We start from the raw sequence: 22,245 nt of genomic DNA on the forward strand, positions 1-22,245 counted from the left end.
ATTCCCCATATCTGATTCCCCGCCTCTCGTTCCGCGCCTCTGATTCCCTGCCTCTGATTCCCTATTTCTGATTCCCCGTCTCTGATTCCCCAACTCTGATTCGCCGCCTCTGATTCCCCAGCTCTGTTTCCCCGCCTCTGATTCCCCGCCTCTGTTTCCCCATATCTAATTCCCCGCCTGTGATTCCCAAACTCTGATTCCCTGCCTCTGATTCCCCAGATCTGATTCCCCGCCTCTGATTCCCCACATCTGATTCCCTGCCTCTGATTCCCCGACTCTGATTCCCCATCTCTGATTCCCCGCCTCTGAATCCCCGTGTCTGATACCCAGCTTATGATACCCCGCCCCTGATTCCCCACTTCTGATTCCCCATATCTGATACACCGCCTCTGTTTCTGCGCCTCTGATTCCCCACCTCTGATTCCCCAACTCTGATTCCCCGCCTCTGTTTCCCATATCTGATTCCCCGCCTCTGATTCCCCAACTCTGATTCCCCGCCTCTGATTCCCCAGCTCTGATTCCCCAACTCTGATTCCCCGTGTTTGATTCCCTGCCTCTGATTCCCAACCTCTGATTCCCCATCTCTGATTCACCGCCTTTCATTCGCCACCTCTGATTCCCCATATCAGATTCCCCGCCTCTGTTTCCCCGCCTCTGATTCCCCGCCTCTGTTTCCCCATATCTGATTCCCCGCCTCTGATTCCCCAACTCTGATTCCCCGCCTCTGATTACCCAGCTCTGATTCCCCGCCTCTGATTCCCCGCTTCTGATTCCCTGCCTCAGATTCCCCGCCTCTGATTCCCATCTCTGATTCCACGACTCTGAATCCCCGTGTCTGATACCCAGCCTCCGATACCCCGCCACTGATTCCCCACTTCTGATTCCCCATATCTGATACACCGCCTCTGTTTCTGCGCCTCTGATTCCCCGCCTCTGATTCCCCAACTCTGATTCCCCGCCTCTGTTTCCCATATCTGATTCCCCGCCTCTGATTCCCCAACTCTGATTCCCCGCCTCTGATTCCCCAGCTCTGATTCCCCAACTCTGATTCCCCGTGTTTGATTCCCTGCCTCTGATTCCCCACCTCTGATTCCCCATCTCTGATTCACCGCCTTTCATTCGCCACCTCTGATTCCCCATATCAGATTCCCCGCCTCTGTTTCCCCGCCTCTGATTCCCCGCCTCTGTTTCCCCATATCTGATTCCCCGCCTCTGATTCCCCAACTCTGATTCCCCGCCTCTGATTACCCAGCTCTGATTCCCCGCCTCTGATTTCCCGCTTCTGATTCCCTGCCTCTGATTCCCCGCCTCTGATTCCCATCTCTGATTCCACGACTCTGAATCCCCGTGTCTGATACCCAGCCTCCGATACCCCGCCCCTGATTCCCCACCTCTGATTCCCCATATCTGATTCCCCGCCTCTCTTTCCGCGCCTCTGATTCCCCACCTCTGATTCCCCATATCTGATTCCCCGACTCTGATTCCCCAACTCTGATTCCCCGCCTCTGATTCCCCAGCTCTGTTTCCCCACTTCTGATTCCCCATATCTGATACACCGCCTCTGTTTCTGCGCCTCTGATTCCCCGCCTCTGATTCCCCAACTCTGATTCCCCGCCTCTGTTTCCCATATCTGATTCCCCGCCTCTGATTCCCCAACTCTGATTCCCCGCCTCTGATTCCCCAGCTCTGATTCCCCAACTCTGATTCCCCGTGTTTGATTCCCTGCCTCTGATTCCCCACCTCTGATTCCCCATCTCTGATTCACCGCCTTTCATTCCCCGCCTCTGTTTCCCCATATCTGATTCCCCGCCTCTGATTCCCCAACTCTGATTCCCCGCCTCTGATTACCCAGCTCTGATTCCCCGCCTCTGATTCCCCGCTTCTGATTCCCTGCCTCTGATTCCCCGCCTCTGATTCCCATCTCTGATTCCACGACTCTGAATCCCCGTGTCTGATACCCAGCCTCCGATACCCCGCCCCTGATTCCCCACCTCTGATTCCCCATATCTGATTCCCCGCCTCTCTTTCCGCGCCTCTGATTCCCCGCCTCTGATTCCCCATATCTGATTCCCCGACTCTGATTCCCCAACTCTGATTCCCCGCCCCTGATTCCCCAGCTCTGTTTCCCCGCCTCTGATTCCCCGCCTATGATTCCCCGCCTCTGATTCCCCGCCTCTGATTCCCAACCTCTGATTCCCCACCTCTGATTCCCTATATCTGATTCCCTGCATCTGTTTCCCCGCCTCTGATTCCCCGCCTCTGTTTCCCCATATCTGATTCCCGGACTCGGATTCCCCACCTCTGATTCCCCATCTCTGATTCCGCACATCCGATTCCCTGCCTCTCATTCCCGGCCTCTGATTCCCCGCATCTGATTCCCTGCCTCTGATTCCCAACCTCTGATTCCCCACCTCTGATTCCCCATATCTGATTCCCCGCCTCTGTTTCCCCGCCTCTGATTCCCCGCCTTTGTTTCCCCATATCTGATTCCCCACCTCTGATTCCCCATCTCTGATTCCCCGCCTCTGATTCCCCAGCTCTGTTTCCCCGCCTCTGATTCACCCCTCTGATTGCCCATATCTGATTCCCCGCCTCTGATTCCCCAACTCTGATTCCCCGCCTCTGATTCCCTGCCTCTGATTCCCCATCTCTGATTCCGCACATCTGATTCCCTGCCTCTGATTCCCCACCTCTGATTCCCCATATCTGATTCCCCGCCTCTGTTTCCCCGTCTCTGATTCCCCGCCTCTGTTTCCCCATATCTAATTCCCCGCCTCTGATTCCCAAACTCTGATTCCCCGCCTCTGTTTCCCCACCTCTGATTCCCCGCCTCTGTTTCCCCATATCTGATTCCCCGCCTCTGATTCCCCGCCTCTGATTCCCCGCCTCTGTTTCCCCATATCTAATTCCCCGCTTCTGATTCCCAAACTCTGATTCACCGCCTCTGTTTCCCCGCCTCTGATTCCCCGCCTCTGTTTCCCCATATCTGATTCCCCGCCTCTGATTCCCCAACTCTGATTCCCCACCTCTGATTACCCAGCTCTGATTCCCCGACTCTGAATCCCCGTGTCTGATACCCAGCCTCTGATACCCCGCCCCTGATTCCCCACCTCTGATTCCCCATATCTGATTCCCCGCCTCTCGTTCCGCGCCTCTGATTCCCTGCCTCTGATTCCCTATTTCTGATTCCCCGTCTCTGATTCCCCAACTCTGATTCGCCGCCTCTGATTCCCCAGCTCTGTTTCCCCGCCTCTGATTCCCCGCCTCTGTTTCCCCATATCTAATTCCCCGCCTGTGATTCCCAAACTCTGATTCCCTGCCTCTGATTCCCCAGATCTGATTCCAGCTTCTGATTCCCCACATCTGATTCCCTGCCTCTGATTCCCCGACTCTGATTCCCCATCTCTGATTCCCCGCCTCTGAATCCCCGTGTCTGATACCCAGCTTATGATACCCAGCCCCTGATTCCCCACTTCTGATTCCCCATATCTGATACACCGCCTCTGTTTCTGCGCCTCTGATTCCCCGCCTCTGATTCCCCAACTCTGATTCCCCGCCTCTGTTTCCCATATCTGATTCCCCGCCTCTGATTCCCCAACTCTGATTCCCCGCCTCTGATTCCCCAGCTCTGATTCCCCAACTCTGATTCCCCGTGTTTGATTCCCTGCCTCTGATTCCCCACCTCTGATTCCCCATCTCTGATTCACCGCCTTTCATTCCCCGCCTCTGTTTCCCCATATCTGATTCCCCGCCTCTGATTCCCCAACTCTGATTCCCCGCCTCTGATTACCCAGCTCTGATTCCCCGCCTCTGATTCCCCGCTTCTGATTCCCTGCCTCAGATTCCCCGCCTCTGATTCCCATCTCTGATTCCACGACTCTGAATCCCCGTGTCTGATACCCAGCCTCCGATACCCCGCCCCTGATTCCCCACCTCTGATTCCCCATATCTGATTCCCCGCCTCTCTTTCCGCGCCTCTGATTCCCCGCCTCTGATTCCCCATATCTGATTCCCCGACTCTGATTCCCTAACTCTGATTCCCCGCCTCTGATTCCCCAGCTCTGTTTCCCCGCCTCTGATTCCCCGCCTCTGCTTCCCGATATCTAATTCCCCGCCTCTGATTCCCAAACTCTGACTCCCCGCCTCTGATTCCCCAGCTCTGATTCCCCGCCTCTGATTCCCCACATCTGATTCCCCGCCTCTGTTTCCCCATATCTGATTCCCTGACTCTGATTCCCCACCTCTGATTCCCCATCTCTGATTCCGCACATCCGATTCCCTGCCTCTGATTCCCGGCCTCTCATTCCCCGCATCTGATTCCCTGCCTCTGATTCCCAACCTCTGATTCCCCACCTCTGATTCCCCATATCTGATTCCCCGCCTCTGTTTCCCCGCCTCTGATTCCCCGCCTTTGTTTCCCCATATCTGATTCCCCACCTCTGATTCCCCAACTCTGAATCCCCGCCTCTGATTCCCCAGCTCTGATTCCCCGCCTCTGATTCCCCGCTTCTGATTCCCTGCCTCTGATGCCCCGCCTCTGATTCCCCATCTCTGATTCCGCACATCCGATTCCCTGCCTCTGATTCCCGGCCTCTGATTCCCCGCGTCTGATTCCCTGCCTCTGATTCCCAACCTCTGATTCCCCACCTCTGATTCCCCATATCTGATTCCCCGCCTCTGTTTCCCCGCCTCTGATTCCCCGCCTTTGTTTCCCCATATCTGATTCCCCACCTCTGATTCCCCAACTCTGATTCCCCGCCTCTGATTCCCCAGCTCTGATTCCCCGCCTCTGATTCCCCGCGTCTGATTCCCTGCCCCTGATGCCCCGCCTCTGATTCCCCATCACTGATTCCCCGCCTCTGATTCCCCGTGTCTGATTCCCTGCCTTTGATTCCCCGCCTCTGATTCCCCGCCTCTGATTCCCCAACTCTGATTCCCCGCCTCTGATTACCCAGCTCTGATTCCCCGCCTCTGATTCCCCGCGTCTGATTCCCTGCCTCTGATTCCCCGCCTCTGATTCCCCATCTCTGATTCCCCACCTCTTAATCCCCGTGTCTGATACCCAGCCTCTGATACCCCGCCCCTGATTCCCCACCTCTTATTCCCCATATCTGATTCCCCGCCTCTCTTTCCACGCTTCTGATTCCCCGCCTCTGATTCCCCATATCTGATTCCCCGACTCTGATTCCCCAACTCTGATTCCCCGCCTCTGATTCCCCAGCTCTGTTTCCCCGCCTCTGATTCACCCCTCTGATTGCCCATATCTGATTCCCCGCCTCTGATTCCACAACTCTGATTCCCCGCCTCTGATTCCCTGCCTCTGATTCCCCATCTCTGATTCCGCACATCTGATTCCCTGCCTCTGATTCCCCACCTCTGACTCCCCATATCTGATTCCCCGCCTCTGTTTCCCCGTCTGTGATTCCCCGCCTCTGTTTCCCCATATCTAATTCCCCGCCTCTGATTCCCAAACTCTGATTCCCCGCCTCTGTTTCCCCACCTCTGATTCCCCGCCTCTGTTTCCCCATATCTGATTCCCCGCCTCTGATTCCCCGCCTCTGATTCCCCGCCTCTGTTTCCCCATATCTAATTCCCCGCTTCTGATTCCCAAACTCTGATTCCCCGCCTCTGTTTCCCCGCCTCTGATTCCCCGCCTCTGTTTCCCCATATCTGATTCCCCGCCTCTGATTCCCCAACTCTGATTCCCCACCTCTGATTACCCAGCTCTGATTCCCCGACTCTGAATCCCCGTGTCTGATACCCAGCCTCTGATACCCCGCCCCTGATTCCCCACCTCTGATTCCCCATATCTGATTCCCCGCCTCTCGTTCCGCGCCTCTGATTCCCTGCCTCTGATTCCCTATTTCTGATTCCCCGTCTCTGATTCCCCAACTCTGATTCGCCGCCTCTGATTCCCCAGCTCTGTTTCCCCGCCTCTGATTCCCCGCCTCTGTTTCCCCATATCTAATTCCCCGCCTGTGATTCCCAAACTCTGATTCCCTGCCTCTGATTCCCCAGATCTGATTCCCCGCCTCTGATTCCCCACATCTGATTCCCTGCCTCTGATTCCCCGACTCTGATTCCCCATCTCTGATTCCCCGCCTCTGAATCCCCGTGTCTGATACCCAGCTTATGATACCCCGCCCCTGATTCCCCACTTCTGATTCCCCACCTCTGATTCCCCATCTCTGATTCACCGCCTTTCATTCCCCGCCTCTGTTTCCCCATATCTGATTCCCCGCCTCTGATTCCCCAACTCTGATTCCCCGCCTCTGATTACCCAGCTCTGATTCCCCGCCTCTGATTCCCCGCTTCTGATTCCCTGCCTCAGATTCCCCGCCTCTGATTCCCATCTCTGATTCCACGACTCTGAATCCCCGTGTCTGATACCCAGCCTCCGATACCCCGCCACTGATTCCCCACTTCTGATTCCCCATATCTGATACACCGCCTCTGTTTCTGCGCCTCTGATTCCCCGCCTCTGATTCCCCAACTCTGATTCCCCGCCTCTGTTTCCCATATCTGATTCCCCGCCTCTGATTCCCCAACTCTGATTCCCCGCCTCTGATTCCCCAGCTCTGATTCCCCAACTCTGATTCCCCGTGTTTGATTCCCTGCCTCTGATTCCCAACCTCTGATTCCCCATCTCTGATTCACCGCCTTTCATTCGCCACCTCTGATTCCCCATATCAGATTCCCCGCCTCTGTTTCCCCGCCTCTGATTCCCCGCCTCTGTTTCCCCATATCTGATTCCCCGCCTCTGATTCCCCAACTCTGATTCCCCGCCTCTGATTACCCAGCTCTGATTCCCCGCCTCTGATTCCCCGCTTCTGATTCCCTGCCTCTGATTCCCCGCCTCTGATTCCCATCTCTGATTCCACGACTCTGAATCCCCGTGTCTGATACCCAGCCTCCGATACCCCGCCCCTGATTCCCCACCTCTGATTCCCCATATATGATTCCCCGCCTCTCTTTCCTCGCCTCTGATTCACCGCCTCTGATTCCCCATATCTGATTCCCCGACTCTGATTCCCCAACTCTGATTCCCCGCCTCTGATTCCCCAGCTCTGTTTCCCCGCCTCTGATTCCCCGCCTCTGTTTCCCCATATCTAATTCCCCGCCTCTGATTCCCAAACTCTGATTCCCCGCCTCTGATTCCCCAGCTCTGATTCCCCGCCTCTGATTCCCCACATCTGATTCCCTGCCTCTGATTCCCCGCCTCTGATTCCCTGACTCTGATTGATACCCACCTCTGAATCCCCATATCTGATTCCCTGCCTCTGATTCCCTGCCTATGATTCCCCGCCTCTGATTCCCCGCCTCTGATTCCCAACCTCTGATTCCCCACCTCTGATTCCCTATATCTGATTCCCTGCATCTGTTTCCCCGCCTCTGATTCCCCGCCTCTGTTTCCCCATATCTGATTCCCGGACTCTGATTCCCCACCTCTGATTCCCCATCTCTGATTCCGCACATCCGATTCCCTGCCTCTGATTCCCGGCCTCTGATTCCCCGCGTCTGATTCCCTGCCTCTGATTCCCAACCTCTGATTCCCCACCTCTGATTCCCCATATCTGATTCCCCGCCTCTGTTTCCCCGCCTCTGATTCCCCGCCTTTGTTTCCCCATATCTGATTCCCCACCTCTGATTCCCCAACTCTGATTCCCCGCCTCTGATTCCCCAGCTCTGATTCCCCGCCTCTGATTCCCCGCGTCTGATTCCCTGCCCCTGATGCCCCGCCTCTGATTCCCCATCACTGATTCCCCGCCTCTGATTCCCCGTGTCTGATTCCCTGCCTTTGATTCCCCGCCTCTGATTCCCCGCCTCTGATTCCCCAACTCTGATTCCCCGCCTCTGATTACCCAGCTCTGATTCCCCGCCTCTGATTCCCCGCGTCTGATTCCCTGCCTCTGATTCCCCGCCTCTGATTCCCCATCTCTGATTCCCCACCTCTTAATCCCCGTGTCTGATACCCAGCCTCTGATACCCCGCCCCTGATTCCCCACCTCTTATTCCCCATATCTGATTCCCCGCCTCTCTTTCCACGCTTCTGATTCCCCGCCTCTGATTCCCCATATCTGATTCCCCGACTCTGATTCCCCAACTCTGATTCCCCGCCTCTGATTCCCCAGCTCTGTTTCCCCGCCTCTGATTCACCCCTCTGATTGCCCATATCTGATTCCCCGCCTCTGATTCCACAACTCTGATTCCCCGCCTCTGATTCCCTGCCTCTGATTCCCCATCTCTGATTCCGCACATCTGATTCCCTGCCTCTGATTCCCCACCTCTGACTCCCCATATCTGATTCCCCGCCTCTGTTTCCCCGTCTGTGATTCCCCGCCTCTGTTTCCCCATATCTAATTCCCCGCCTCTGATTCCCAAACTCTGATTCCCCGCCTCTGTTTCCCCACCTCTGATTCCCCGCCTCTGTTTCCCCATATCTGATTCCCCGCCTCTGATTCCCCGCCTCTGATTCCCCGCCTCTGTTTCCCCATATCTAATTCCCCGCTTCTGATTCCCAAACTCTGATTCCCCGCCTCTGTTTCCCCGCCTCTGATTCCCCGCCTCTGTTTCCCCATATCTGATTCCCCGCCTCTGATTCCCCAACTCTGATTCCCCACCTCTGATTACCCAGCTCTGATTCCCCGACTCTGAATCCCCGTGTCTGATACCCAGCCTCTGATACCCCGCCCCTGATTCCCCACCTCTGATTCCCCATATCTGATTCCCCGCCTCTCGTTCCGCGCCTCTGATTCCCTGCCTCTGATTCCCTATTTCTGATTCCCCGTCTCTGATTCCCCAAATCTGATTCGCCGCCTCTGATTCCCCAGCTCTGTTTCCCCGCCTCTGATTCCCCGCCTCTGTTTCCCCATATCTAATTCCCCGCCTGTGATTCCCAAACTCTGATTCCCTGCCTCTGATTCCCCAGATCTGATTCCCCGCCTCTGATTCCCCACATCTGATTCCCTGCCTCTGATTCCCCGACTCTGATTCCCCATCTCTGATTCCCCGCCTCTGAATCCCCGTGTCTGATACCCAGCTTATGATACCCCGCCCCTGATTCCCCACTTCTGATTCCCCATATCTGATACACCGCCTCTGTTTCTGCGCCTCTGATTCCCCGCCTCTGATTCCCCAACTCTGATTCCCCGCCTCTGTTTCCCATATCTGATTCCCCGCCTCTGATTCCCCAACTCTGATTCCCCGCCTCTGATTCCCCAGCTCTGATTCCCCAACTCTGATTCCCCGTGTTTGATTCCCTGCCTCTGATTCCCCACCTCTGATTCCCCATCTCTGATTCACCGCCTTTCATTCGCCACCTCTGATTCCCCATATCAGATTCCCCGCCTCTGTTTCCCCGCCTCTGATTCCCCGCCTCTGTTTCCCCATATCTGATTCCCCGCCTCTGATTCCCCAACTCTGATTCCCCGCCTCTGATTACCCAGCTCTGATTCCCCGCCTCTGATTTCCCGCTTCTGATTCCCTGCCTCTGATTCCCCGCCTCTGATTCCCATCTCTGATTCCACGACTCTGAATCCCCGTGTCTGATACCCAGCCTCCGATACCCCGCCCCTGATTCCCCACCTCTGATTCCCCATATCTGATTCCCCGCCTCTCTTTCCGCGCCTCTGATTCCCCACCTCTGATTCCCCATATCTGATTCCCCGACTCTGATTCCCCAACTCTGATTCCCCGCCTCTGATTCCCCAGCTCTGTTTCCCCACTTCTGATTCCCCATATCTGATACACCGCCTCTGTTTCTGCGCCTCTGATTCCCCGCCTCTGATTCCCCAACTCTGATTCCCCGCCTCTGTTTCCCATATCTGATTCCCCGCCTCTGATTCCCCAACTCTGATTCCCCGCCTCTGATTCCCCAGCTCTGATTCCCCAACTCTGATTCCCCGTGTTTGATTCCCTGCCTCTGATTCCCCACCTCTGATTCCCCATCTCTGATTCACCGCCTTTCATTCCCCGCCTCTGTTTCCCCATATCTGATTCCCCGCCTCTGATTCCCCAACTCTGATTCCCCGCCTCTGATTACCCAGCTCTGATTCCCCGCCTCTGATTCCCCGCTTCTGATTCCCTGCCTCTGATTCCCCGCCTCTGATTCCCATCTCTGATTCCACGACTCTGAATCCCCGTGTCTGATACCCAGCCTCCGATACCCCGCCCCTGATTCCCCACCTCTGATTCCCCATATCTGATTCCCCGCCTCTCTTTCCGCGCCTCTGATTCCCCGCCTCTGATTCCCCATATCTGATTCCCCGACTCTGATTCCCCAACTCTGATTCCCCGCCTCTGATTCCCCAGCTCTGTTTCCCCGCCTCTGATTCCCCGCCTATGATTCCCCGCCTCTGATTCCCCGCCTCTGATTCCCAACCTCTGATTCCCCACCTCTGATTCCCTATATCTGATTCCCTGCATCTGTTTCCCCGCCTCTGATTCCCCGCCTCTGTTTCCCCATATCTGATTCCCGGACTCGGATTCCCCACCTCTGATTCCCCATCTCTGATTCCGCACATCCGATTCCCTGCCTCTCATTCCCGGCCTCTGATTCCCCGCGTCTGATTCCCTGCCTCTGATTCCCAACCTCTGATTCCCCACCTCTGATTCCCCATATCTGATTCCCCGCCTCTGTTTCCCCGCCTCTGATTCCCCGCCTTTGTTTCCCCATATCTGATTCCCCACCTCTGATTCCCCATCTCTGATTCCCCGCCTCTGATTCCCCAGCTCTGTTTCCCCGCCTCTGATTCACCCCTCTGATTGCCCATATCTGATTCCCCGCCTCTGATTCCCCAACTCTGATTCCCCGCCTCTGATTCCCTGCCTCTGATTCCCCATCTCTGATTCCGCACATCTGATTCCCTGCCTCTGATTCCCCACCTCTGATTCCCCATATCTGATTCCCCGCCTCTGTTTCCCCGTCTCTGATTCCCCGCCTCTGTTTCCCCATATCTAATTCCCCGCCTCTGATTCCCAAACTCTGATTCCCCGCCTCTGTTTCCCCACCTCTGATTCCCCGCCTCTGTTTCCCCATATCTGATTCCCCGCCTCTGATTCCCCGCCTCTGATTCCCCGCCTCTGTTTCCCCATATCTAATTCCCCGCTTCTGATTCCCAAACTCTGATTCACCGCCTCTGTTTCCCCGCCTCTGATTCCCCGCCTCTGTTTCCCCATATCTGATTCCCCGCCTCTGATTCCCCAACTCTGATTCCCCACCTCTGATTACCCAGCTCTGATTCCCCGACTCTGAATCCCCGTGTCTGATACCCAGCCTCTGATACCCCGCCCCTGATTCCCCACCTCTGATTCCCCATATCTGATTCCCCGCCTCTCGTTCCGCGCCTCTGATTCCCTGCCTCTGATTCCCTATTTCTGATTCCCCGTCTCTGATTCCCCAACTCTGATTCGCCGCCTCTGATTCCCCAGCTCTGTTTCCCCGCCTCTGATTCCCCGCCTCTGTTTCCCCATATCTAATTCCCCGCCTGTGATTCCCAAACTCTGATTCCCTGCCTCTGATTCCCCAGATCTGATTCCAGCTTCTGATTCCCCACATCTGATTCCCTGCCTCTGATTCCCCGACTCTGATTCCCCATCTCTGATTCCCCGCCTCTGAATCCCCGTGTCTGATACCCAGCTTATGATACCCAGCCCCTGATTCCCCACTTCTGATTCCCCATATCTGATACACCGCCTCTGTTTCTGCGCCTCTGATTCCCCGCCTCTGATTCCCCAACTCTGATTCCCCGCCTCTGTTTCCCATATCTGATTCCCCGCCTCTGATTCCCCAACTCTGATTCCCCGCCTCTGATTCCCCAGCTCTGATTCCCCAACTCTGATTCCCCGTGTTTGATTCCCTGCCTCTGATTCCCCACCTCTGATTCCCCATCTCTGATTCACCGCCTTTCATTCCCCGCCTCTGTTTCCCCATATCTGATTCCCCGCCTCTGATTCCCCAACTCTGATTCCCCGCCTCTGATTACCCAGCTCTGATTCCCCGCCTCTGATTCCCCGCTTCTGATTCCCTGCCTCAGATTCCCCGCCTCTGATTCCCATCTCTGATTCCACGACTCTGAATCCCCGTGTCTGATACCCAGCCTCCGATACCCCGCCCCTGATTCCCCACCTCTGATTCCCCATATCTGATTCCCCGCCTCTCTTTCCGCGCCTCTGATTCCCCGCCTCTGATTCCCCATATCTGATTCCCCGACTCTGATTCCCTAACTCTGATTCCCCGCCTCTGATTCCCCAGCTCTGTTTCCCCGCCTCTGATTCCCCGCCTCTGCTTCCCGATATCTAATTCCCCGCCTCTGATTCCCAAACTCTGACTCCCCGCCTCTGATTCCCCAGCTCTGATTCCCCGCCTCTGATTCCCCACATCTGATTCCCCGCCTCTGTTTCCCCATATCTGATTCCCGGACTCTGATTCCCCACCTCTGATTCCCCATCTCTGATTCCGCACATCCGATTCCCTGCCTCTGATTCCCGGCCTCTGATTCCCCGCATCTGATTCCCTGCCTCTGATTCCCAACCTCTGATTCCCCACCTCTGATTCCCCATATCTGATTCCCCGCCTCTGTTTCCCCGCCTCTGATTCCCCGCCTTTGTTTCCCCATATCTGATTCCCCACCTCTGATTCCCCAACTCTGAATCCCCGCCTCTGATTCCCCAGCTCTGATTCCCCGCCTCTGATTCCCCGCTTCTGATTCCCTGCCTCTGATGCCCCGCCTCTGATTCCCCATCACTGATTCCCCGCCTCTGATTCCCTGTGTCTGATTCCCTGCCTTTGATTCCTCGCCTCTGATTCCCCGCCTCTGATTCCCCAACTCTGATTCGCCGCCTCTGATTCCCCAGCTCTGTTTCCCCGCCTCTGATTCCCCGCCTCTGTTTCCCCATATCTAATTCCCCGCCTGTGATTCCCAAACTCTGATTCCCTGCCTCTGATTCCCCAGATCTGATTCCCCGCCTCTGATTCCCCACATCTGATTCCCTGCCTCTGATTCCCCGACTCTGATTCCCCATCTCTGATTCCCCGCCTCTGAATCCCCGTGTCTGATACCCAGCTTATGATACCCCGCCCCTGATTCCCCACTTCTGATTCCCCACCTCTGATTCCCCATCTCTGATTCACCGCCTTTCATTCCCCGCCTCTGTTTCCCCATATCTGATTCCCCGCCTCTGATTCCCCAACTCTGATTCCCCGCCTCTGATTACCCAGCTCTGATTCCCCGCCTCTGATTCCCCGCTTCTGATTCCCTGCCTCAGATTCCCCGCCTCTGATTCCCATCTCTGATTCCACGACTCTGAATCCCCGTGTCTGATACCCAGCCTCCGATACCCCGCCACTGATTCCCCACTTCTGATTCCCCATATCTGATACACCGCCTCTGTTTCTGCGCCTCTGATTCCCCGCCTCTGATTCCCCAACTCTGATTCCCCGCCTCTGTTTCCCATATCTGATTCCCCGCCTCTGATTCCCCAACTCTGATTCCCCGCCTCTGATTCCCCAGCTCTGATTCCCCAACTCTGATTCCCCGTGTTTGATTCCCTGCCTCTGATTCCCAACCTCTGATTCCCCATCTCTGATTCACCGCCTTTCATTCGCCACCTCTGATTCCCCATATCAGATTCCCCGCCTCTGTTTCCCCGCCTCTGATTCCCCGCCTCTGTTTCCCCATATCTGATTCCCCGCCTCTGATTCCCCAACTCTGATTCCCCGCCTCTGATTACCCAGCTCTGATTCCCCGCCTCTGATTCCCCGCTTCTGATTCCCTGCCTCTGATTCCCCGCCTCTGATTCCCCATATCTGATTCCCCGACTCTGATTCCCCATCTCTGATTCACCGCCTTTCATTCGCCACCTCTGATTCCCCATATCAGATTCCCCGCCTCTCTTTCCTCGCCTCTGATTCACCGCCTCTGATTCCCCATATCTGATTCCCCGACTCTGATTCCCCAACTCTGATTCCCCGCCTCTGATTCCCCAGCTCTGTTTCCCCGCCTCTGATTCCCCGCCTCTGTTTCCCCATATCTAATTCCCCGCCTCTGATTCCCAAACTCTGATTCCCCGCCTCTGATTCCCCAGCTCTGATTCCCCGCCTCTGATTCCCCACATCTGATTCCCTGCCTCTGATTCCCCGCCTCTGATTCCCTGACTCTGATTGATACCCACCTCTGAATCCCCATATCTGATTCCCTGCCTCTGATTCCCTGCCTATGATTCCCCGCCTCTGATTCCCCGCCTCTGATTCCCAACCTCTGATTCCCCACCTCTGATTCCCTATATCTGATTCCCTGCATCTGTTTCCCCGCCTCTGATTCCCCGCCTCTGTTTCCCCATATCTGATTCCCGGACTCTGATTCCCCACCTCTGATTCCCCATCTCTGATTCTGCACATCCGATTCCCTGCCTCTGATTCCCGGCCTCTGATTCCCCGCGTCTGATTCCCTGCCTCTGATTCCCAACCTCTGATTCCCCACCTCTGATTCCCCATATCTGATTCCCCGCCTCTGTTTCCCCGCCTCTGATTCCCCGCCTTTGTTTCCCCATATCTGATTCCCCACCTCTGATTCCCCAACTCTGATTCCCCGCCTCTGATTCCCCAGCTCTGATTCCCCGCCTCTGATTCCCCGCGTCTGATTCCCTGCCCCTGATGCCCCGCCTCTGATTCCCCATCACTGATTCCCCGCCTCTGATTCCCCGTGTCTGATTCCCTGCCTTTGATTCCCCGCCTCTGATTCCCCGCCTCTGATTCCCCAACTCTGATTCCCCGCCTCTGATTACCCAGCTCTGATTCCCCGCCTCTGATTCCCCGCGTCTGATTCCCTGCCTCTGATTCCCCGCCTCTGATTCCCCATCTCTGATTCCCCACCTCTTAATCCCCGTGTCTGATACCCAGCCTCTGATACCCCGCCCCTGATTCCCCACCTCTTATTCCCCATATCTGATTCCCCGCCTCTCTTTCCACGCTTCTGATTCCCCGCCTCTGATTCCCCATATCTGATTCCCCGACTCTGATTCCCCAACTCTGATTCCCCGCCTCTGATTCCCCAGCTCTGTTTCCCCGCCTCTGATTCACCCCTCTGATTGCCCATATCTGATTCCCCGCCTCTGATTCCACAACTCTGATTCCCCGCCTCTGATTCCCTGCCTCTGATTCCCCATCTCTGATTCCGCACATCTGATTCCCTGCCTCTGATTCCCCACCTCTGACTCCCCATATCTGATTCCCCGCCTCTGTTTCCCCGTCTGTGATTCCCCGCCTCTGTTTCCCCATATCTAATTCCCCGCCTCTGATTCCCAAACTCTGATTCCCCGCCTCTGTTTCCCCACCTCTGATTCCCCGCCTCTGTTTCCCCATATCTGATTCCCCGCCTCTGATTCCCCGCCTCTGATTCCCCGCCTCTGTTTCCCCATATCTAATTCCCCGCTTCTGATTCCCAAACTCTGATTCCCCGCCTCTGTTTCCCCGCCTCTGATTCCCCGCCTCTGTTTCCCCATATCTGATTCCCCGCCTCTGATTCCCCAACTCTGATTCCCCACCTCTGATTACCCAGCTCTGATTCCCCGACTCTGAATCCCCGTGTCTGATACCCAGCCTCTGATACCCCGCCCCTGATTCCCCACCTCTGATTCCCCATATCTGATTCCCCGCCTCTCGTTCCGCGCCTCTGATTCCCTGCCTCTGATTCCCTATTTCTGATTCCCCGTCTCTGATTCCCCAACTCTGATTCGCCGCCTCTGATTCCCCAGCTCTGTTTCCCCGCCTCTGATTCCCCGCCTCTGTTTCCCCATATCTAATTCCCCGCCTGTGATTCCCAAACTCTGATTCCCTGCCTCTGATTCCCCAGATCTGATTCCCCGCCTCTGATTCCCCACATCTGATTCCCTGCCTCTGATTCCCCGACTCTGATTCCCCATCTCTGATTCCCCGCCTCTGAATCCCCGTGTCTGATACCCAGCTTATGATACCCCGCCCCTGATTCTCCACTTCTGATTCCCCATATCTGATACACCGCCTCTGTTTCTGCGCCTCTGATTCCCCGCCTCTGATTCCCCAACTCTGATTCCCCGCCTCTGTTTCCCATATCTGATTCCCCGCCTCTGATTCCCCAACTCTGATTCCCCGCCTCTGATTCCCCAGCTCTGATTCCCCAACTCTGATTCCCCGTGTTTGATTCCCTGCCTCTGATTCCCCACCTCTGATTCCCCATCTCTGATTCACCGCCTTTCATTCGCCACCTCTGATTCCCCATATCAGATTCCCCGCCTCTGTTTCCCCGCCTCTGATTCCCCGCCTCTGTTTCCCCATATCTGATTCCCCGCCTCTGATTCCCCAACTCTGATTCCCCGCCTCTGATTACCCAGCTCTGATTCCCCGCCTCTGATTTCCCGCTTCTGATTCCCTGCCTCTGATTCCCCGCCTCTGATTCCCATCTCTGATTCCACGACTCTGAATCCCCGTGTCTGATACCCAGCCTCCGATACCCCGCCCCTGATTCCCCACCTCTGATTCCCCATATCTGATTCCCCGCCTCTCTTTCCGCGCCTCTGATTCCCCACCTCTGATTCCCCATATCTGATTCCCCGACTCTGATTCCCCAACTCTGATTCCCCGCCTCTGATTCCCCAGCTCTGTTTCCCCACTTCTGATTCCCCATATCTGATACACCGCCTCTGTTTCTGCGCCTCTGATTCCCCGCCTCTGATTCCCCAACTCTGATTCCCCGCCTCTGTTTCCCATATCTGATTCCCCGCCTCTGATTCCCCAACTCTGATTCCCCGCCTCTGATTCCCCAGCTCTGATTCCCCAACTCTGATTCCCCGTGTTTGATTCCCTGCCTCTGATTCCCCACCTCTGATTCCCCATCTCTGATTCACCGCCTTTCATTCCCCGCCTCTGTTTCCCCATATCTGATTCCCCGCCTCTGATTCCCCAACTCTGATTCCCCGCCTCTGATTACCCAGCTCTGATTCCCCGCCTCTGATTCCCCGCTTCTGATTCCCTGCCTCTGATTCCCCGCCTCTGATTCCCATCTCTGATTCCACGACTCTGAATCCCCGTGTCTGATACCCAGCCTCCGATACCCCGCCCCTGATTCCCCACCTCTGATTCCCCATATCTGATTCCCCGCCTCTCTTTCCGCGCCTCTGATTCCCCGCCTCTGATTCCCCATATCTGATTCCCCGACTCTGATTCCCCAACTCTGATTCCCCGCCTCTGATTCCCCAGCTCTGTTTCCCCGCCTCTGATTCCCCGCCTATGATTCCCCGCCTCTGATTCCCCGCCTCTGATTCCCAACCTCTGATTCCCCACCTCTGATTCCCTATATCTGATTCCCTGCATCTGTTTCCCCGCCTCTGATTCCCCGCCTCTGTTTCCCCATATCTGATTCCCGGACTCGGATTCCCCACCTCTGATTCCCCATCTCTGATTCCGCACATCCGATTCCCTGCCTCTCATTCCCGGCCTCTGATTCCCCGCGTCTGATTCCCTGCCTCTGATTCCCAACCTCTGATTCCCCACCTCTGATTCCCCATATCTGATTCCCCGCCTCTGTTTCCCCGCCTCTGATTCCCCGCCTTTGTTTCCCCATATCTGATTCCCCACCTCTGATTCCCCATCTCTGATTCCCCGCCTCTGATTCCCCAGCTCTGTTTCCCCGCCTCTGATTCACCCCTCTGATTGCCCATATCTGATTCCCCGCCTCTGATTCCCCAACTCTGATTCCCCGCCTCTGATTCCCTGCCTCTGATTCCCCATCTCTGATTCCGCACATCTGATTCCCTGCCTCTGATTCCCCACCTCTGATTCCCCATATCTGATTCCCCGCCTCTGTTTCCCCGTCTCTGATTCCCCGCCTCTGTTTCCCCATATCTAATTCCCCGCCTCTGATTCCCAAACTCTGATTCCCCGCCTCTGTTTCCCCACCTCTGATTCCCCGCCTCTGTTTCCCCATATCTGATTCCCCGCCTCTGATTCCCCGCCTCTGATTCCCCGCCTCTGTTTCCCCATATCTAATTCCCCGCTTCTGATTCCCAAACTCTGATTCCCCGCCTCTGTTTCCCCGCCTCTGATTCCCCGCCTCTGTTTCCCCATATCTGATTCCCCGCCTCTGATTCCCCAACTCTGATTCCCCACCTCTGATTACCCAGCTCTGATTCCCCGACTCTGAATCCCCGTGTCTGATACCCAGCCTCTGATACCCCGCCCCTGATTCCCCACCTCTGATTCCCCATATCTGATTCCCCGCCTCTCGTTCCGCGCCTCTGATTCCCTGCCTCTGATTCCCTATTTCTGATTCCCCGTCTCTGATTCCCCAACTCTGATTCGCCGCCTCTGATTCCCCAGCTCTGTTTCCCCGCCTCTGATTCCCCGCCTCTGTTTCCCCATATCTAATTCCCCGCCTGTGATTCCCAAACTCTGATTCCCTGCCTCTGATTCCCCAGATCTGATTCCAGCTTCTGATTCCCCACATCTGATTCCCTGCCTCTGATTCCCCGACTCTGATTCCCCATCTCTGATTCCCCGCCTCTGAATCCCCGTGTCTGATACCCAGCTTATGATACCCAGCCCCTGATTCCCCACTTCTGATTCCCCATATCTGATACACCGCCTCTGTTTCTGCGCCTCTGATTCCCCGCCTCTGATTCCCCAACTCTGATTCCCCGCCTCTGTTTCCCATATCTGATTCCCCGCCTCTGATTCCCCAACTCTGATTCCCCGCCTCTGATTCCCCAGCTCTGATTCCCCAACTCTGATTCCCCGTGTTTGATTCCCTGCCTCTGATTCCCCACCTCTGATTCCCCATCTCTGATTCACCGCCTTTCATTCCCCGCCTCTGTTTCCCCATATCTGATTCCCCGCCTCTGATTCCCCAACTCTGATTCCCCGCCTCTGATTACCCAGCTCTGATTCCCCGCCTCTGATTCCCCGCTTCTGATTCCCTGCCTCAGATTCCCCGCCTCTGATTCCCATCTCTGATTCCACGACTCTGAATCCCCGTGTCTGATACCCAGCCTCCGATACCCCGCCCCTGATTCCCCACCTCTGATTCCCCATATCTGATTCCCCGCCTCTCTTTCCGCGCCTCTGATTCCCCGCCTCTGATTCCCCATATCTGATTCCCCGACTCTGATTCCCTAACTCTGATTCCCCGCCTCTGATTCCCCAGCTCTGTTTCCCCGCCTCTGATTCCCCGCCTCTGCTTCCCGATATCTAATTCCCCGCCTCTGATTCCCAAACTCTGACTCCCCGCCTCTGATTCCCCAGCTCTGATTCCCCGCCTCTGATTCCCCACATCTGATTCCCCGCCTCTGTTTCCCCATATCTGATTCCCGGACTCTGATTCCCCACCTCTGATTCCCCATCTCTGATTCCGCACATCCGATTCCCTGCCTCTGATTCCCGGCCTCTGATTCCCCGCATCTGATTCCCTGCCTCTGATTCCCAACCTCTGATTCCCCACCTCTGATTCCCCATATCTGATTCCCCGCCTCTGTTTCCCCGCCTCTGATTCCCCGCCTTTGTTTCCCCATATCTGATTCCCCACCTCTGATTCCCCAACTCTGAATCCCCGCCTCTGATTCCCCAGCTCTGATTCCCCGCCTCTGATTCCCCGCTTCTGATTCCCTGCCTCTGATGCCCCGCCTCTGATTCCCCATCACTGATTCCCCGCCTCTGATTCCCCGTGTCTGATTCCCTGCCTTTGATTCCTCGCCTCTGATTCCCCGCCTCTGATTCCCCAACTCTGATTCCCCGCCTCTGATTACCCAGCTCTGATTCCCCGCCTCTGATTCCCCACGTCTGATTCCCTGCCTCTGATTCCCCGCCTCTGATTCCCCATCTCTGATTCCCCACCTCTTAATCCCCGTGTCTGATACCCAGCCTCTGATACCCCGCCCCTGATTCCCCACCTCTTATTCCCCATATCTGATTCCCCACCTCTCTTTCCACGCTTCTGATTCCCCGCCTCTGATTCCCCATATCTGATTCCCCGACTCTGATTCCCCAACTCTGATTCCCCGCCTCTGATTCCCCAGCTCTGTTTCCCCGCCTCTGATTCCCCGCTTCTGTTTCCCCATAGCTAATTCCCCGCCTCTGATTCCCAAACACTGATTCCCCGCCTCTGTTTACCCAGCTCTGATTCCCCGCCTCTGATTCCCCGCGTCTGATTCCCTGCCTCTGATTCCCCGCCTCTGATTCCCCATCTCTGATTCCCCGCCTCTGAATCCCCGTGTCTGATACCCAGCCTCTGATACCCCGCCCCTGATTCCCCACCTCTGATTCCCCATATCTGATTCCCCGCCTCTCTTTCCGCGCTTCTGATTCCCCGCCTCTGATTCCCCATATCTGATTCCCCGACTCTGATTCCCCAACTCTGATTCCCCGCCTCTGATTCCCCAGCTCTGTTTCCCCGCCTCTGATTCCCCGCCTCTGATTCCCCATATCTAATTCCCCACCTCTGATTCCCAAACACTGATTCCCCGCCTCTGATTCCCCAGCTCTGATTCCCCGCCTCTGATTCCCCACATCTGATTCCCTGCCTCTCATTCCCCGCTTCAGATTCCCTGCCTCTGATTCCCTGCCTCTGATTCCCCGCCTCTGATTCCCCGCCTCTGATTCCCAACCTCTGATTCACCACCTCTGATTCCCCATATCTGATTCCCCGCCTCTGATTCCCCGCCTCTGATTCCCCGCCTCTGTTTCCCCATATCTGATTCCCGGACTCTGATTCCCCACCTCTGATTCCCCATCTCTGATTCCGCACATCCGATTCCCTGCCTCTGATTCCCTGCCTCTGATTCCCCGCGTCTGATTCCCTGCCTCTGATTCCCCGCCTCTGTTTCCCCATATCTGATTCCCCGCCTCTGATTCCCCAACTCTGATTCCCCGCCTCTGATTCCCCAGCTCTGATTCCCCGCCTCTGATTCCCCGCGTCTGATTCCCTGCCTCTGATGCCCCGCCTCTGATTCCCCATCACTGATTCCCCGCCTCTGATTACCCGTGTCTGATTCCCTGCCTCTGATTCCCCGCCTCTGATTCCCCACCTCTGATTCCCCAACTCTGATTCCCCGCCTCTGATTCCCCAGCTCTGATTCCCCGCCTCTGATTCCCCACGTCTGATTCCCTGCCTCTGATTCCCCGACTCTGATTCCCCGTATCTGATTCCCCGCGTCTGATTCCCTGCCTCTTATTCCCCGCCTCTGATTCTCCATCTCTGATTCACCAACTCTGATTCCACACCTCTGATTCCCCATATCTGATTTCCCGCCACAGTTTCCCCGCCTCTGATTCACCCCTCTGATTGCCCATATCTGATTCCCCGCCTCTGATTCCCCAACTCTGATTCCCCGGCTCTGATTCCCTGCCTCTGATTCCCCATCTCTGATTCCGCACATCTGATTCCCTGCCTCTGATTCCCCACCTCTGATTCCCCATATCTGATTCCCCGCCTCTGTTTCCCCGCCTCTGATTCCCCGCCTCTGTTTCCCCATATCTAATTCCCCGCCTCTGATTCCCAAACTCTGATTCCCCGCCTCTGTTTCCCCGCCTCTGATTCCCCGCCTCTGTTTCCCCATATCTGATTCCCCGCCTCTGATTCCCCAACTCTGATTCCCCAACTCTGATTCCCTATATCTGATTCCCTGCATCTGTTTCCCCGCCTCTGATTCCCCACCTCTGTTTCCCCATATCTGATTCCCGGACTCTGATTCCCCACCTCTGATTCCCCATCTCTGATTCCACACATCCGATTCCCTGCCTCTGATTCCCGGCCTCTGATTCCCCGCGTCTGATTCCCTGCCTCTGATTCAAAACCTCTGATTCCCCACCTCTGATTCCCCATATCTGATTCCCCGCCTCTGATTCCCCGCGTCTGATTCCCTGCCTCTGATGCCCCGCCTCTGATTCCCCATCACTGATTCCCCGCCTCTGATTACCCGTGTCTGATTCCCTGCCTCTGATTCCCCGCCTCTGATTTCCCGCCTCTGATTCCCCAACTCTGATTCCCCGCCTCTGATTCCCCAGCTCTGATTCCCCGCCTCTGATTCCCCGCGTCTGATTCCCTGCCTCTGTATCCCCGCCTCTGATTCCCCGTATCTGATTCCCCGCGTCTGATTCCCTGCCTCTGATTCCCCGCCTCTGATTCCCCATCTCTGATTCACCAACTCTGATTCCCCACCTCTGATTCCCCATATCTGATTTCCCGCATCAGTTTCCCCGCCTCTGATTCACCCCTCTGA

The sequence above is a fragment of the Narcine bancroftii genome, chromosome 7 (genome assembly GCF_036971445.1).
Source record: "Narcine bancroftii isolate sNarBan1 chromosome 7, sNarBan1.hap1, whole genome shotgun sequence".
NCBI classification, from domain to species: domain Eukaryota; kingdom Metazoa; phylum Chordata; class Chondrichthyes; order Torpediniformes; family Narcinidae; genus Narcine; species Narcine bancroftii.